Below are 19673 nucleotides of genomic sequence, written 5' to 3'. Positions count from 1 at the left end.
GTTTTTTCTCCAACATGCGTTATCTTGCACTTATTTACATTGATCTTCCTTTGACACATTGATGCCCACTCATCACATCTGAAGGACCTCTTAGGGCTCTTCACAATCTATTTTGGATTTCACCATCATGGATTATTTTTTATCACTAGCAGATCTGATCTACACAGTTTATCCTCAATTAAAGATCAATTATGAATAAATTAAATACCACCAGTTCCAACACAGATCTTTGTGGGACCTCACTGCTCACTTGCTTGCTTCCTTTCAAAACCATCATTTATTCCTGTCTTCTTCTCTCTTTGTCATAGACTCATGATTGTTAATGCTATATAATTGAACAAAGCAGGCCTGAGGATTTATTTTTACCACTTCAGCACAGTTCTCACTGTCATATCCTTGGAAAGATAATTGTGAACCATTGGAAACTTTCCCAGAAATAAATCTTGCAAAATTAGGAACAAACATATTGCTGAATATTGTCGAAGGCTTTCACGGTCAGAGTTCATTGGTTCTTGGTCTGATCCAGCACGGCCTTTCTTATGTTCTTAGAATTAACTTTCACATAGCAATGTTGCAAACCAGCAATATGTTGGTTCTTGTAGGTTATCCGGGCTGTGTAACCGTCAAGGTCCATCAAGTGAAGCAGTCTGTTTACACAGTGGCCAACCAGGTGCCTCTAGGAAGCCCACAAACAAGATGACTGCAGCAGCATTCTCCTGCCTGTGTTCCAAAGCACCCAATATAATAGGCATGCTCCTCTGATTCTAAACTCAGAAATGCTTACATCATGGAATCAAAGGAAATGAATTAATTGGTTTTGTTAGAATAAAGTGTGGTTAATGAAATTATGCCTATATAAGATAGTGACACCCCAAACACTCCTGAATCTCTCAGATGTGGGTTGTGTAAGACTGTCTAATCTTTCTGAAAGCACTTTTGCGAGAAACTCAGTGTGACCCCCTTTTACTCAGATACCTTACCACCCTCCACAACCTTTGTCATATAGGTTCAGAGTTACAAATAGGTCAGGCAGTCACAATTCACCACCTGTCTTGCCTCTTTCACATACCAGGTCCTCTCTCTCATTCACAGAGACACCACCAGACAGGGTAGCCCAGTCCCTTTAACAATCACTCCTCAGATACTTCACACAGCTACTGGGGTTAGGACTCAAACACTGCTTCAATCACACACTGGCTCCATTTATTCCACTGCCAGCATAGTGTAGTGGTTAAGAGTGATGGTTAGGAGTGGTGGATTCTAATCTGGAGAACCGGGTTTGATTCCCCACACCTCCACACGAGTGGTGGATGCTAATCTGGTGAACTGGGTTGGTTTCCCCACTCCTACACGTTAAGTCAGCTGGGTGACCTTGGGCTAGTCACAGTTCTCTTAGAGCTCTCTCAGCTCCACCTACCTAACAGGGTGTCTGTTGTGGGGAGGGGAAAGGAAGGTGATTGTAAGCCTGTTTGATTCTTCCTTAAGTGGTAGAGAAAGTCGGCATATAAAAACCAACTCTTCTTCATATATATATTTAGACTGAGATCTTTATTTATGTATATGTGTGCTTCTTTCCCTGAGACCATATACATGCAGCCCACAGGATTAAACAATCAAGGAGTTAACTTAGTTAACTTTTATGTATAATTTAAACACAACATTGGAGTAAACCATGTATAAGATTTCAAAGTTTCTTCACATTTGAACTTTTAAGCCTAGTCAGGCATATGGAAACCTTTGTTACAAGTTGACTATCTCACAGTCAGTGCCAGGCTGTTGTTCTCTACACACTTTCTCAAGCTTACTGCTCCTTCACTTAACCAGTTCTGACTCTAACTGAACTCATGATTTTGAGCTCTCAGCCTTTCACCAACTTTTTGTCTGCTACCTTTGGTCATTTGGGGGGAGAGATAGAACCTAACCTGTCCATCACACTCAGAAATTGTATTTTACCTTTTAATCTTAAAATAGGATAAGGAATGATATGCATGTCCTTCTGCTTCTGATTTCATTTACATATACAGATATTTTTGTATTATTGTAATTTTTCATAATTACTTATTTCAAAGGTTGAACAAGTGAAGCTGCCTTATACTGAATCAGACAATGAAGGTCCATCAAAGTCAGCATTGTCTACTCAGACTGGCAGCTGCTCTCCAGGGTCTCAGGCAGAGGTCTTTCCCATCACCTACTTGCCTGGTCCCTTTAACTGGAGAGGCCGGGGATCGAACCTGGGACCTTCTGCATGCCAAGCAGATGCTCTACCACTGAGCCAAGGCCCCTCCCCCAGATTGATTGATTTAAAATAAATAGATTGATTTAAAATAAAACATGAAAAATAAAAAATGAAAACATGAGTGATCTTTGGCTGGGATACAAGTTTTCCCTTGACATCTGGAATAAATAAACTTCTGAATTTTCTTCAGTCAGAGGGCTGATAATCTATAGAGATTTTGAAAAAGGTTAACATCCCATGGGTACCAAAACGATGATTAGAGATACCACTTTTTCCCTAAAATCGGTTCAACAGTTGAACTTACCATGTTCAAAGTGTCGATCCCACATCAACTGATCACGCAGTCTCTTCTGTTCATGCTGAAAAACCTCTAACACCTATCAAACAGGTTAATATCTGGGTTTTGCAAAATGGCCCATGTGCAAAGGCACTACTGATTCAAACCAATCAGCAGCCATTGCTGTCACTAGTGTCATGACCTCCTCTGCCCAGCCCAATGACTCTGACTCCTAGTCCTCAGGAGAATTTGAGGAGAACCAGAGGGACCAGGGAGGGCCCAACACTGCAGAGGTGCCAATGTTCCAGCCGGCTCAGAGGCCCCTGCCAGAGACTGCAGGGGAGCTCTCATCACTGGCCCCTGACATAACTCCCAGGCCTCTGCTGGGCATGATGCAAACCAGTACTCATACTCCTCCAGGGGATGCTCTCACTCTGCAGGAATGGTAGCAGCAGACGGCCCAGGTGGCCCAAAGGAGGTGAAGTGCTCAACTGGCTGCACTCAGTCTCATCCCAGAACCAAGCCATGAGAACAATAATTCTTTGCAGGATCCCAACCAAAGCACAACTGCAGGAACTCAACACCTGCCAGCAGGGATTAATTCCTAGCCTATTTAGGCTGAGGTTTGGGAAGGCTACATTGCTGGATCAATCAATCCACTAGGTACAAGTCTGTGTGCCAGCTCCAGTGACTTGCATCCAGTTCCAGCTCCTGGCCACCAGCACCTGTTGATGCTCAAAGCCTTGCTATCTAAACCTGAGAGCACTGCTCCAGAGAATATCTAACTGGGCTAGCCTGCAGAGTACAGGACAGCTATGTTGTATGTAGATGAACACAGAAGGGTAGGATTTTTAAAAACACAAGACAAAGTATACAATGGTTAGACAAGGCTTGAATCCAGTCCTAAATCTGAATCCAACTGTATTTCCGTTATACTACCTCTTCATTGTTAGGGTTGCCAACCTCGAGGTGGTGGCTGGAGATCCCCTGCTATTACAACTGATCTGGTGACAGAGATCAGTTCCCCTGGAGAAAATAGCCTCTTTGGCAATTGGACTCTATGGCATTGAAGTCCCTCCCCTCTCCAAGCCCCACCCTGCTTAAGCTCCACCCCAAAATATCCAGGTATTTTCCAACCTGGAGCTGGCAACCTTATTCATTGTTCATTGGCTTGTTTGTAAACAAAGTTCTGATAGTGCTCACATAGTACAGAGTAAATCTATATCTTTGTTAATTGTAACACTTAATGTAAATTGGTGTCTATTGTGACTTTGATTTTAGTAAAATAATGCTACTATAATTTCTTAGATCAGTCATACAGTAGATTTAGTAAGGACACACTAAATACTGTGGATATGATGCTGCCAATCGTAAGGACTTAATGGTGCTTCCAACAGGAAAAGGTTAAGCATGTATTTAAATCTCTTATTGAAATCAGCGGGAGTGTTTAATGCTAGCTGGATGAAATTCTTTCTGAATTTTTTTTTAAATTGCAGCATTGGAATATCAACATAAAGATGATATCATTATACCTTTTTCTTGATAACTCGGTAAGATATCTCTGCAGTAGTCCTACTGTGTTAAAGTTCTTGATGCCTTACAATTATGATCCTTCTTTTGTCGACTTTACTACATATTCTGTTGGACTAAGGATGAGTCACTTAAACTTGGAATGATGAATCCAAGCAGGAGATTAATGTGCACAATAATGTGTGTATCATTTATTCAGCTTTTCCCTTGTACTAAGTGGCTCATATTAATTTGCTCAAAACAACATTTCTTAAGTGTTTAATTGAACACCATACATTTCAGGTTCCATTTCATTCTTTTTCCTTCCCTTCCCCACTAGCTCCCATGTCTCCTTATCCTCTCAGGCCCCTTCCATCATGACTCTGAGCATCATTCATTCTTCTTCTCCTCTCTTCCCACCTATTTTAGTAATAGAAATACATACTTAACCCTTTCCTGTTGGAAGCACCAATAAGTACTTAGGTTTGCCAGGAACATATTCATGGTGTTTAGTAGGTCCTGCACATCTTATTATATCTGTTGTATGAGTAATAAAGAAGGAGAGAAAATACAGGTTCTCTTTGAGTACTACTTCAGTGTAGGGGCATGCATTTAAAAAGTCTTTTTTGGATTCATGTATATTGGAGCTGAAAAAAATCAGTATTTTGGGGATCCAAATACCAATATGATATTCAGATCCGGGTTTTATTCAGGAATCTAAAACTATTCGGCTCCATTATAGCCTATGGGGAAACCTATCTGAGTGGCTAAGGAGGCTGTTTTTTCAGCTGGAGGCACCAAAATGGCCAACGAGCTGCTGGTGTCTGTCCACAGAAAACTTCCCAAAATTTGAATAAGATGAGCTCAAGGGGTCAAATTCTATGGCGCCCATCCATCCTCCATCATTGCCTCAGTGGAAGAGCCTTTGGTGCTGCAGCTACCCTTCATTACTGGCTCTCCTTTTCCCACCTCCAACCCCTGCAAAGAGGAATGTTACAGACAACAGTATACATGCAGATTAGCTCTTGTGGGTTATACTAGTTTAAATCCAAATGTTTGACTCACAGGTCCCTAACTCTATCCCTCTATCTGTTTCCCCCTCCCCGCGCGTCTCCAGGGAAGCCCCCTGAAGGCGCGCGGGAGGTCTTTAAACAGAGTTGTGTCTCCCGGCCGGGAGGCGCAGATCTGTTTAAAGACCCTCCCGCGCGCCTTCAGGGAAGCTCCCTGAAGGTGCATGGGAGGGGAACAGATCTGTTTAAAGGGCCCAAATTCACCGAATTTATTTGGGAACACCCCGAACTGGCCAAATTCGGCTCCCCGTTTCCCCCCCTTTTTTGAGTTGGGTTCAATCCGAACCGAAAAACCGCCGAATCGGGGGAAATTCAGCTGTTTTTCGGTTTGGGCCAAACCGAATCGACAGCCCTACTTTGGACTGTAGTACTGCAGCTTAACACTCTGCCCCACGGGGCTCCTATTGTCTCAGTAATACCTATTAAACCATATCCCTCTGTCTGGATTCAAAATTCAGGCTCATCTTGCTCATTCCCCAAACTTTGGGCATCAGTATATAAACACCATAAGGCTCATGTCCTCGGGCCTCACTTCACTCAACACTTTGGGTGTTCCCTCCCTATAATCAAATTATTTTGTTGTTACTCGGCAAAATTCAGAATCTTGGCTGTTGTTGGTTGTTTGGATTTTTGTAAGGATAAAGCAGAAGATGCCCCAAAATGATCATAAGGAAGTAGGGGTTAATGGATTACCAGGTGAGGCAATGAGGAAGGAGGGTTGATAGAATTGCCTGGATGTGATAATTGCATTACCTGAGTGGCAAGCCTGAAGGATATGGCTGGTGGCCATGGCTTCACATGTGATTAGGTCTTCAGGGAATGCTTTGTTGTAAGGCAGATTCCTGGGTGGTCCTACGAGACTTGTTATTCTTCAGCAAACCTCAATCAGTAATCATGGCCTGAATTTTGATACACCCTCAACAAGCCAAAGAAGAGAACTATTGACAAGGGAACCTGGCTAATTCCTGATGAGTTTAATGCCCTGATTATCTGTAGCGTGATCTTAATTTCTCAATCTCAGACAGTGTATGGCCTGAGAGGGCATGGTGATGACCCAAAAACATGGCCCCAACATGTCTGCTGTGTGTGTGTGGGGGGGGGGGGTTGCAAGACTTTCAGTAGTTTTCATGCTCATTGTAGCCAGCTGTTTGCTAACTAAAACTGAGCCAGGGTGGTGATGTTGAAATGCCTGTGATTCCCTTAGATAGCATCTTGGATGATCTGCTCTAATAAAATTAAAGTTAATAAACTGCTGTTTTTTTGTAAGAAATAAATGTTTAACACACATACTGTTGTGTGGTAGAGATCAAAGGATTGTGGAAACAGGTCTCATAGTCCACATAACTGAGCCCAAGCTAACATTGCAGTGCAGTAGTGTTTGTACCCTTAGATTTTCCTACTACATTGCTAACCATAATGGAACAGATATTTCACCACTAAATCTCTTTTTTGCCATCCCACTTTTTTTGAAATGGAAGATGCAAACTTCTAAATAAGATTGCATTGCATGCTGTTAGCAGCATCTTTTCATCTCAGTAGCGATTAAAAGTGGTATACTAAATCTAGTTCATGAAGACAATTTGCAGCTTAATGGTTTTCAGACTTCTTACATTAACTTTTATTATTGTTGTTATTTAGATAGACATATATTAACTTTATGGATGAATATCCAAAGATGTTTCACGCATAGCTGTGTTCAGGTAAATCAGCTTGTGATAACTTGAGTCTACCCATGTAATGATTGATTTGATAAATAATGGTCCCAAAGGCAGACTGTAATTTGGAGAACATTATTTGTAGCGAGGGGCTTAACTAGCTTTGTTTTTTTGTAATTAAAACAGGCTACTCTTTCACTTCAAAAATCTTTTAGCCATCCCCAATGAGGATAGGAAAGCTCTGTGATTTGGGAAATCAATACTGAGTTTTAACAGAGAAAACACAAATTGATACTGAGACAACTGATTCCTTAGTGGTTCAGTGACCAAAGCTTATGGCACTAAGGTTAATTTTTATAAAGTACTGTATTAAAGGATTTGTGTTCGTACAGATTTAATGACTCTTTTAAGCTGAAGGAATTGCTAATCAGTATCATTAGTTTGCTCTGAACTTAAGTTGCTAATAGAATAGAACTGCACTTTTAAAAAGTGCTAAAAGGTTATTAATACCACTTATTTAAATGTCCAGGAGGCAAGAAAAGACAAGTTTATAGTTCTATATTGTATGCTATGTATGATATAAAAACAAAGTAGGAATCCATCCAGATGTTTACCATCAATATCCATGTTCTTTGAGAAAATACTTGTGAGATCTTTGGTGAGATGACACAGAGCATCAATTCTTTGCCCTCATGGATAGTCTATTATTTTAATCATTGTTTTTGTTCATACATTAGCAGTGCAATCCCAAGCAGAATTACACTTTTCTAAATCCATTGAAGTCAATAGGCTTAGTAGTGGGTAATGATAAATAAGATCTGATTTTTTGACTTTTGCCTTTTTACTAATGGGATGGGATCCTAGGAGATGCCAAGTGGGAGGAGGTCAAGGAGAGGGATCATTCACATTTAGGGCTGTTCAAAGAAAAATTCAGGTTCAGGTTGATTGGCCCTTTTTTTCAGGAAAACCTGAATGCCGAATTCCCCTATACCGGCAAAGGTGGGCATTTGGCTTTAAATTTGGGATTCCCAAAAAATCCAGCCATTTAAATGCATTAAGCCCTTGTTGAGGCTCTTTGTGGCTCTGGGGGGCATTTTTGCAGGTAGAGGCCTCAGATGTTCAGGGTAGCATGAAGGGACTCTCCTTGCAAGAACCCCCAAGTTTGGTGACAATTGGGTGAGGCGTCAGACGTTATGGGGTCTGGAAGGGGTTGCCCCCTTCCTCCATAGGAATGCATAGGAACCATTTTTTTCTACTTGCACCATATCAGATACAAATCCTATCTCATGACTGGCCCTTGACAACTTTCAGTGGGAATCAGCACTCTAACTTTGTGCAAAAGGGCGGAGACGTTGAACTACCTATAATATCATTACCCATGCAGTGAACATCTACTGGAATTGTTTAGCAGGGTAGACTATGTCTGTGGTATGTATGCTCTCTTACAGGCAATTGCATGACTTGCACATTTCCTGGATTGGGGTGAGGACTAGGGCTGTCGCTTTGGTTCATCCTGAACCGAAAAACAGCTGAATTTTCCCTGATTTGGTGGTTTTTAGTTCGGATAGAACCGAACTCAAAAAAGGCGGGAAAACGGGGAGCCGAATTCAGCGAGTTTGAGGTGTTCGGCAAATAAATTTGGCAAATTCGGGGTTCGGCGCAGCAGCATAACCGTCAGTAAGCAGCATTCTCCCTCCGCCAATCGGTGGCCATGCTGGGTCTTCTTCTGGCCAATCAGTCGCAATTGAGTGCATGAGCCCAGCTGCTGCGCACCCCGGGGAGAGAAAGAGAGAGTATCTGTTTGTGTGTGGGAGAGATACCCCTTGGGTGGGTGCATGTGCACATTCGAGCCATTCCATGGCTGCAGGGGGCGCATTTTTGGGGGTAGAGCCCCCAAACTTTCAGCATAGCTTCATAGGACCCTTCTTGCAAGAACCCCCAGGTTTTGTAAAGATTGGATCATGGAGGGCAAAATATGGGGCCGGGAAGGGCTCCCCCCACCCATAATGTGCATCTCTGACAATTGGGGTTTGCAATTAGCAGAGCTTGCCTCCCATGCCCAAAGCTCCCAGCCCTGACAAACAGCTGAGCTGCAAGGAGCAAGGGTGGGGCAGGTGCGAAGAAGATGGAACAGAAGACATCCACAGTAAGACCCATTTTGAGGCTTTTCTCTATAATTTTTCTCCTGTGTGTGTGTGTGGGGGGGGAGCAGAGTCTGTGTGTGTGTGGGTAGGGAGCAGTTTCTGTGAGTGGGGAGGAAGCAAAAGGGGGCTTCCGCCCCTTCTGCCTAGGGGGGGTGCCCCCTTGAGTCTCTCTCTCCCTGGTTTGAGGGGGGGGGCTTCAGTTGTGTGTCCTCAGGTTTTCCCTCATTCATAAGATGGTTAGGTCTATTTTGATGCTTGCTCAAAACTGTTTTTCAAATTGTGACTTAAAGAATGCATTTGCCTGGTCCCGAGTCCGATGCAAAAGGGAAAATTCCACCCCCTCCTGTTCCTTATGCATAGCTAGTGTGCCTCTGTCCCTTTCCATGGTTTGCAAACGCCCAGGCATCACGTGTTGCTTTGCATGGTTGCAAACGTGTTGTTTTGCATGGTTTGCATGGTTGCAAACGTGTTGCTTTGCATGGTTTGCAAACTTCTTGGCACCTGCCCCGCCCTTGCTCCCCCAGCTCAGCTGTTTGTCGGGGCTGGGAGCTTCCGGAGTAGGCGGCAAGTTCTGCTTATTGCAAACTCCCATTGTCAGAGATGCACATTAAGGAGGGGGGACCCCTTTTGGGGCCCATATCTCAGCCCCCCCTGACCCAATCTTCACAAAACTTGGGGGTTCTTGCAGAAGGGTCCCCTCAAGCTACGCTGAAAGTTTGGGACCTCTACCCCCAAAAATGCCCCCCTGAGCCACGGAAAGGCGTGATTGTGTTTTTAATGGCTTTATTCGGCCGAATTTTTCCCCAAACTCCGGATCTCATGCCGAATTGCACTGACTCGAAGCGGGGAAGTTTGGACTTCGGCATTTTCCGAATAAAAATGGGCCAAATTTTGCCAAATCCGAATTTTACCATTTTTTTTTCAACAGCCCTAGTGAGGACTTAGTGGCACAATCAGCAATGTAATGACATCACTTCTATGGGAAACCTAGAAGAGGTGCCATGGCTCTGTAGGAATCTCCAGAAACTCTGGCAATTCCTTGAGAGCACTGATGTCAGTTTTGGATTTTCCCTGGAAATTATGTCACACTGTGATTGCCAGCTCCAGGTTGGGAAATACCTAGTGATTTTGGGAATAGAGCCTAAGGAAGGCAGGGTTTGGAGAGGGGAGGCACTTAAATGCCATAGAGTCCAATAGCCAAAGTGGCTATTCTCTCCAGGGGAACTGATCTCTATTGCCTGAAGATCAGTTGTAATAGCGAAAGATCTCCAGACACCACCTGGAGATTGGCAACCCTACTCACAGTCTTTTTTGGTTTTTCTCCCACTGCCACTCATATCAGCAGTGAGAAATGGGAACTGGGGGGGAAGGGGACCCCCCACTGTGGGCTTGGCAACCCTAGTGTAAGGTGTGGGAGTAGAAGAGTAAGTCTGTGTGAACAGAAAAAAGTTATTTTATTTTTGCTTACAAATAAAAATATTCTGTTAAAACTGAAGGAAGAAATGGCCTTCCTGGAAGAAAAGCACTCAAAGATTAATGTAGATGGTTATAAATAATCCAGGTACTGGATAACTGAGATTTAGGACAGCTAAAGAATCAGGATTTGACTGTACAGAAACAGTCTTGAGCTCTGCTCCATGTGATTTGCCCAGGGGGGCTGAAGGAGAATGGAATGTCCAAATAAACAATTTTTCTCATTATAAAGCAACATCTTGTAAGACAGAGATCCCTTTTTTCAGTGACTTCCATAAAATGACAAGCTTACAATACACATGAAATTGGTGTGGAAGGTTCAGTTTTAAACTGGTCAACTGAACTGCCTTGGCTGTAAAAAAAATAAAAAATGGAGGCTTAATGAAACTTGACCGAAAATTAAATGTAATCTGCTGCTCAGTTATAGTGAAGGCACACATCTAAAGGACGAGTGACTTTTCTTTTTTCCTTTGCTCGCAACCATCTAATTGTCTCCAGCATGACTGGCCTTTATCCTGGAGCTCAGATCTAATTAAGCCAGAGTTAGACACAGTCCTGCAGCAAAGATCTTTGCCTGTTTTAAAAACACTCAGACAGATAAAAAAAGTGCCTTTGGTTACCTAGATGAAGTCGCGCGAGCGGGGTGTGTGTGTTAGACCATGTTTTTGTTCTAGCTTCCTCTGGCCATTATAACTACGAACTCAATGTTTTTGAAATGTATTCCTGCAGGCTTTTCACCAGAGATACAAACAGAACCTGTGCAGGTAATCTTATCTCTTTATTACTGAAAACATCTTGAAGTTAGAAAGTTTCCTTCTTTTAAAAGACATGTTGGAGAGTCTGTATTAAAAATACTGAGGTCAGATTATCTGCAAGTGTGAAGTGTTCCAACTGCAGTAGCTTTGAATTCCTAGACAATCATTGGTCCCCAATCTGCAATGAAAACAAAAAGATTTAAAGATTAATAGACCTTGCATTTTCTTTACTTTTCCCTCTTTTGCTTATTTTCCTCTGTAAATAATATAAACCTGCAACATTTACTTTAAACCCCTTACCATTGTTAAAATATTCAAATCAGGCACCAAATCGACCCATCAAGCTGAACTAGACGAGTTATGTCTCCAGTATCTGAACTACAAGACTCATGGTCTTGCCTAATGAGGTTGCATTAAACAGCAGCTCTAAGAATGGCACCACATGGATACCATGAACGTGGGTACACAGTCATATAGCTTTGAAAAGATGGATTACCCTCCTCCTTGTTATACAGAAGATTTAATAAAATTCCATTTGAGGACAGAGTTTGCCCTTGCGAGAATGGTGAAATTGAATCACTTCTGTATGTCCTTTTTAATTGTTGCCTTTATGCTTGTAGCTGATCCCATTCATTGACCCGCTGTTTGTAAACAGGGAATGGCTCTCTGATGAAATCAGGACATCCTATCTGACAGCCACACAAAACCCAAAAATAATTGAATCAGTTAGAAGGTTCTTACAGTTAGCAATCAGGTATCGTGAATGGTGTGTAGCTTTCCTTAATAGCTGATTTAGGATGGTTTTATCCAGTTTTATTTAGTTGTACTCAGATTTATCTAATGTATGTTCTTCCTTTGTATATGCCAATAAAGGCATATTGTGAAAAGATGGACTACTCACCATACAATTTTTAAAAAGTGGAAATCATTAACAATGTGCTACATATAAAATGTGGTTGAGTGGTTAATGCAAGATTATTGCCTCCCATCTCTAGTTACTACAAGCAAAAAAATCTCAATAGCAGGCATCAAGTGTGTGCCTGATTTACAGCCCTAAGATTTCAACCTGGTGTCCTGAGAATAATCCCCCAAACCTTTGTCTGGAGTGGAGAGGCAGTGGTGCCTTTGCTGTCACCTCAGTTATGCTCTGGCATATGGGCTTGGCTGGCTCCCCCTTCCCTTCATGCACATGGCAATTGTACCTTATCTGTTCCCGTTCTTCCTCTTTCTCTGTATTTATTTTGGAGGGGGGGATTTAGTTTCCCTCCATTTTTGTAACTTTTCAGATATTTCTGCAAACATGGGGGTTCCCCAGGTTTGTAAAAAAAAAAAAATCTCTCCATGGCCCCAATCCATGGATTTAAGTATCTGCAGATGGGTCCATGTTGTGAAGTAGATATATTGATGATTGTACATACACATAAACAGTGATGTAAAAATAATATTGCAGACCTCATGCATTATATACTAAATTCTGTACAGTTTCTTTAAAATTACACATAAATCTCATTCACCAGTACATCTGAACCCATTGTTGCACCTATGAATGATTCACATATTCCATTGACATCTATGGGATAATGCTGAAGCCAGACAACAGGTATAAAACATCAGTATACAGGAAACAACTGCCCTATATTTTGATTATTTTTTCTTTTATTTCCTCTTCTCTAGCAGAGTTTATTTTCATTGATTTGTTTCCGTTGTTTGTTTTGTTCCTTCTCTTTTCTTCCCTCATTTCCCAGAAACAATGTGCATTGTTTACAACCCTGAGCTTTTTGTTGTTCCTGTGTTCAACAATATTACCATGTTTCTCTTCTAACTAAAAACCAAATGACTGGCAAACCCTAATCCAAGCTAAAAGCCTATTGTCCCCCTTCTGACTTTGCTCTGTCCTTCACTGCTGTATCTGAACTGCTACATCAGCCAGGATTTTTCAGTACAGTACTGAAAACATATCATGCAAAGTCTTTGGGGAACAAAAATAGGAAAAACAAAGGAAGTTTAGTGACATGAATGAAAACTATTGCAGTTGAGTGTAGATTGCATCTTCGGTCATTTCCTACTGTGTTACACTGTCTGCTTTAGCCTCTGGGATATAATTTTTTTTCCTTTCCTGAAACCTACTAGATTGCAGGTCCATTTTATACTATCCCAACCTCACTAACATCTTAGCTTGGGTAAAAATCATATAACATCAGCTGTATATTAGCTCCAGGTACAGAAAACATTTGGAGGCGGAGGGTAGGGAAGAAGAACATAATTGTCACAATACAAAAGAAATGCTTCAACTATCATTTCCCATATCACCGAGAAAAGGGAACAGAAAAATGAAGAAATTCTAGGATGTAGAACCATAATGGCTTCTCTTGTCAACCCTTTTATTGCTTTGTTAATTTGATAAACATTTCCCTGTGGAAATGAGAGTTCTATAAGTAAGGAAGTTCAATAAGAAGAGGACAATAAAAATGTGCAGGAAGGTAAGAGTATATTAAGCACGAAATGTCAACTGCTTCTTATAAGACAGCAGAGTCAATTCCCTTTTATACATTTTTGTCTTAAATCTTTCACCATCTTTTAAAGAAGTTCTCATCTAAGTATCTAATAGTGACAACCCAATTTTCAGCAGAATAAAAACCTTCCTCTTCACACAGACATTCGTTTAACAACAATAATCAATCTAATGCATTATTCTATTCTGTTTAAAACACTGCTTTTTATGCATCTAGGCAACATGAGTTCGGTAAGTGTGTCCCTAGACTATTTTAGGTAATTGCAGAAGTGAGAGTTGTAGAAAATTAGTCAAACTTAAGACATCAGGGGAAAATCCATTGCAGCCAGGCCTGAGAACAATTTTTATAAAGCATTATAGTATGCAATGAACAAAAGAAGAATGTTACCAACCCATTACTAAATGGAGATGATTTAAATAAAATGAGATAAAGGAAAAACAGAGAGGTTTGATAAAAACCTGTGAGTGGTATTAATATCGAAGTATAATTTAGTGATGGCTTCAATTGTTACATGAAGGGTGTTGAACAGCATGTATTAGGAACAATGGCTTAGACAAAGGTTTGCCACAGCAATCCATCTATGTCCTATGACCGATAGAATGCAATATGTATCCTACTTCTATGAGGTCAATTAATATTTGGACCTTATGCCCCTCTTTCCTGCTGTACCTATTGTGGAGCTAAAATGAAGACATCAGACCAAATAAATTCACTCTCATTGCTCAGGTTCCATAAGAGGTTGCATTTAGGCAACCCAACCTGGCTCCAAGCTCAACATGACCACAAGCCACACCTTGCTTTTCCTCACCTGCACCAAACTTGTGCAGATAGATACTGCCCAATGCCATCAACTCCATCGACCCACACTGCAGTACAACACTTTGAGTGCTGATTCACTGCACCAAAGGATTAATCCACTCCATCCCTCTAGGACTGTACAGCAATCAGTGGATGGTTTGTGTGCCCCCCCCCAATCTTTGGATGCCTCGGGATGCTTCCCAACTTAATTAAACAACAAGCAGCCAGCCAGCAAAAGCCTTGGCAACTTCAGTTAGGGTCTCATCAACGACTCAGGATCAGGCTGATCTGTAGAACCCAAGCCCACTACAACAAACAAGAAATGTGGGGAGAAAGGTCAATTATCCCAGCCAGCCAAACAGCCTCCCCCCCCCCCCCAATATTCTTGTTTGGCCTTTACTAGCTAATCCCACATCGGGAGAGAAGGAGGGGGGGTCAACAGGAAAAGCACACCACATTTGGAGAAAATGCCTCCCATTTGAATAGCCTCCCATTCCCAGCCATCCCATTGCATTATATAAGACAGCCCTTCATTCCTCAACCCCCCCCCCAATATCTGGTGCCTCTATTTCTAAAGCAGATGGGTTCAAAATCCACACACACACACTATTTAGGCAGAAACATGTTTGCACATACGCAGAATATCATTTAACATCTCAAGCCAGCATGTGAATCAGCTGGGCTGGGAGACAGAGGTGTTGGCAAGGGCAGGTGAGTGTTGATTTTTGCATTTCCTAAAACTGCTGGAGAGCATTAATTAACTGAGGTTGCTGGGAGAGGACTGTGATTGAGGGAGAGTGGGTGCTTGTAGCCTGATTGTAGCCTACTAAAGAGGGGTGTTTGATTGGTGCAGGGTGGAGCTTGTGTTTGAGAGGCAGGGGATGTGAGCATTTAAATTGCAAATGCTCCTCCTCAACAGAGGCATATGCTGAAGGGCGAGGGCACAAGGGCTCTTATCCTGTGGCTCTTAGCCTGGGGATTGGGCCTGGGGATCCTATAGGGTGTGGAAAGTATCGTGTTATCAGGGCAGAGTAGATCTGTGTGCCCTGCAGGAGTACGGAGCGAGTTAAGCATCAGAGTGAGTTAGCAGCAGGGCAAGGAAGCCAGGGCACAAGGTTCTTGTTCAGTACAGGAAGAGAGCAGGGTATAGAGGGCAGGACACTTTCATTTCCAGGGTTAAAACACCAAAATCAATAATTAAAATACCGGTTATGAAGATAGGAAGCCAGCAGGGGTAGGGGGGCTAGCCAATGAGCTGCATGGAATGTCACATGTATGACTACCTGCCTGCTGGACAGAAGTCATGGGTGTGTACTTGGTGCAGGGAGCTCCTGGCTCTCAAGGAGCAAGTTCACTTCCTTGAGCCAGGGTAGCTCAACTGGAGGAGCTGAGTCAGGCAGAGAGAGAGGTGGGTAAGGACTCCAGGGATGAAATAGTCGTATCCCAGTCCCAGGGTGATGGCTCCCTGCCAGTCACATGGTGATGGCTGCCAACCTGGAAGGCTTTAAGAGGAATGGACATGTTCATGGAGGAGAGGGCTATTCATGGCTACTAGTCAAAATGGAAACTAGTCATGATGCATACCTATTCTCTCCAGGATTGGATGAGCATACCTATTATATTAGCTTTGGAACACAGGTAGGATAATGCTGCTGCAGTTGTCTTGTTTGTGGGCTTCCTAGATGCCCCTGGTTGGATACTGTGTGAACAGACTGCTGGACTTGATGGACCTTGGTCTAATCCAGCATGGCCTTTCTTATATTCTTAAGCCAAGTAAAGAACATCTCAGGAAACTGCTGCTTGATTTGTAATTATTACAAACATTATGAGGTGTACAGATAAATACGAAGTTTGGTCTCAACAAGATTATCCAGTGTTTGAAATCAGGTGAAGCCCCAGGCATGAATAGTATCTCCACAGACTTAGACTAGTGGGCACCAGTTCTTACTGCATTATTTACTTGGATTTACCACACAGCTTGAATTCTGAAAGACTGGGAATTGGCCATTATTATTATTTCTGTGCTTGCCAATTATAATCCAATCAGTTTACTGAATATTATTAGTAAATTACATATGAGCCATCTGCATGAGTAGTTATTGGATTGGTTAGACCATGAAAATAGAGAACCAACAAGCAGGATTTAGAATACATTGATCAACCTGGTAGATAAATATGCCTCACAGAGGAGTCTCTTTATGTGGCTGTTATCAATTTTAAGTCAGTGTTTGATCTTATTCCACAAGACGGATTGCGGAGAGAAGTCTAATACAGACAGATGTCTATTAATTCTTATTCGGCAACTACCGTATATACTCGTGTATAAGCCGAGTTTTTCAGCCCAAAAAAAGGGCTGAAAAAGCCGGCCTCGGCTTATACACGGGTCAATACGGTAGAAGGGGGAAGGAGGGAGGAGGGAGGAGGGAGGGGGGAACTTACCTCTGCTGCCGAGCCACCGCCATTTTCTCCCGCCGGGAGGGGCCCTGGGCAGCCTCTCTGCAGCCGCAGAGAGGCTGCCTTGGCCCCCCCTCCAGCCCCCGCCGCCATTTTCCCCAGCCGGGAGGGGCCCTGGGCAGCCTCTCTGCAGCCGCAGGGAAGCTGCCTTGGCCCCCCCTTCCGGCCCCCGCCGCCATTTTCCCTGGCCGGGAGGGGCCCTGGGCAGCCTCTCTGCAGCCGCAGGGAAGCTGCCCTGCCCCCCCCGGCCCCCGCCGCTATTTTCTCCCGCCGGGAGGGGCCCTGGGCAGCCTCTCTGCAGCCGCAGGGAAGCTGCCTTGGCCCCCCCCTCCGGCCCCCGCCGCCATTTTCCCCGGCCGGGAGGGGCCCTGGGCAGCCTCTCTGCAGCCACAGGGAAGCTGCCCTGGCCCCCCGGCCCCCGCCGCCATTTTCTCCCGCCGGGAGGGGCCCTGGGCAGCCTCTCTGCAGTCGCAGAGAGGCTTCCCCGGCCCTCCCGGCCCCCGCCGCATTTTCCCCGCTGGGAGGGGCCATGGGAGGCCCCTGCCCGTCGCGCCGCTACCGCCCACGCGCCTGGGCGCCTTCCTCCGGCCGGCAGCGGCCTGGAGGGACCTCCTGCCAGCCCAGGAAGGACCGCCGCCACCGCTTCGCCGCCTCTCCAGGTAAGGAGTGGGTTCAGGGTCTTTTCCCCCTCCCCCCTTGGATGGGACTGGGGTCGGGGTGGGTCGGGAGGGCCTGGGAGGTGGCGGGAGGGCGACCTGGGGCAGGGGCCCTGCGCTCTAAAATGGCGGCTGCCATTTTAGAGCGCAGCATTGCGGGTAAAGGAAATTTCTTATTGCCCCTCGGCTTATACGCGGGTCAATAAGAAATTCCCTTTTCTGGCCTCTAATTTGGGGGATCGGCTTATACTCGGGTCGGCTTATACCCGAGTATATACGGTATATGAAAATGCATGTCTGTGGGTCAATTGTAACCATGCTGGGTAACTGCCAGCTCCTGTCCCTACTTTTAATGAAGTTAAACAGGAATATATTTTGTCTCCCACTTTAGTTAATTTTTATATTAATTCAGTGGTTAATAATTTATTTAAACCCAGCTTTCATCCCCCTAAAATGGCCTCTAGAGCGCTTTCAGTTTTACTTTATGAAGATGATACCATTTTGCCCTCTCAAACCAATATTGGTTTAAGGCACCTGCTGAGGGCTCTTGCCTTGTAATGTGACAATGAACTTTTGACCATTAATTATAGCAAGTCTAAAACCCTTGGAGGATTCATGGGAATCCTGTTGAACAGGTATCAAGCTATAAATATTTGTCATTCTTTTGGGTATTGGCACATTCAAGTAAAGAATGCATTAGAGAATCCCCAGAGAAGGGTTTTGGTTCTGATAAGGTTCTTTTATAACAGAGGAAGAATATATATCCCCTTAGCTATTCATGTTTTTGTGGTCAAGGTTATTGCACAGCTGTTATATGGCTTTCAATTATGTGCATATCATAACTGCAGATCTTTTGAAGTTATACAAACTTTTTGAGAGCTATATTTGAGTTCCTCACTGGGTTCCCAATATGGCCTTGTGTCTTGTGGCTAGTTTAGTTTATCTTGAAACCCATGCCTGGATATACAAGATTAATTGCTGGTTAAAGCTTTTTTTGTTGTTGTTGTTTCCTGTGGGACTTGCACCTTTGGTATTAATAGATGCCTTTCAGTCAAAATGGGAAGACTCCTTTCAGAGAAATTACTGAGCTCTAGCTATTCTAGTTGTTTAATAGCTGTTGTATACTCAAAAAAGCAAATCCATAATTAAAGAAAGAATCTGGGACACTGAATTACATTTTAAGTCTTGCCACAAAATATCATTTCTTCAGGGACAAGAAGAATATGCCTTCTAATTAGCTAGTCAATCTACTAATTCCCAACTTTAGGAAAGCTGTTACTTTGCCCTGATTTAATGTTCTACACTCTGAACTCTTGAAAGGGAGAGACCATGGTGTACCGTACCAGGAACATATATGCTCTTCTGCAACTGGGGAAGTTGAAACTGTGGGGCATGTCTTATTGCATTGCTCCATTAATTGTGAACTTAAACATGATTTCTTTATTGCAAAAAAACTCCAGGTAGATCGGAGGAATTGTATATTTCCTTTCTCTTCTTGTACCATAAGTTTTGGATCACTGGCAAAGTGGTCAGATTTTGTGCAGATGCTAGAGTCTATCATAGTTATGTGTTAAATTATATCAAAATAAGCAAATATAAATGTAGTATATCTGGCAATGTATTTACTTCTGTTCTGGACTTGACCATAATGAATAATTCAATTCAGTTCTTTGGCTGGGAAAGAGCAGGGTAAAAAACTAATAAATAAATAACAAGTTTGGTGATATCACTAGAATTAATCATTACACCATCATTGTTATTACTCGGCACATAAAACACAGTTTGCAATTACTTATTTTTGTTCGTTTTTTTACCATTAAGCCTCATAAACTTACTGATTAACAGTGCAATCCTAAGGGGGGGCAAAAGGGCTTCAGAGGTGGCATGACTCCAGGGTCAGCATAAATGCCAGTTGCGTGTCCAAATGGGCATTTACACTGGTGCTGAGCCACTTACGTCAGCACTGGGGAGCAGTCCGGCAGCGCTATGCATGACTGCCAGCACAGCTACCACGACAGCGTACCTCGCATTGGTGCCAAAGGGGGCATTCCTGGGAGGGAGGGGCTGACATTAGTCAACTCCCTGAGACCTTTTGCCCAGAGAACACCCCCTTTTGCTGACACAAACTTACAC

Source organism: Euleptes europaea, chromosome 10 (genome assembly GCF_029931775.1).
Source record: "Euleptes europaea isolate rEulEur1 chromosome 10, rEulEur1.hap1, whole genome shotgun sequence".
Classification (NCBI taxonomy): Eukaryota; Metazoa; Chordata; class Lepidosauria; order Squamata; family Sphaerodactylidae; genus Euleptes; species Euleptes europaea.
Note: the sequence above shows the minus strand (reverse complement) of the source record.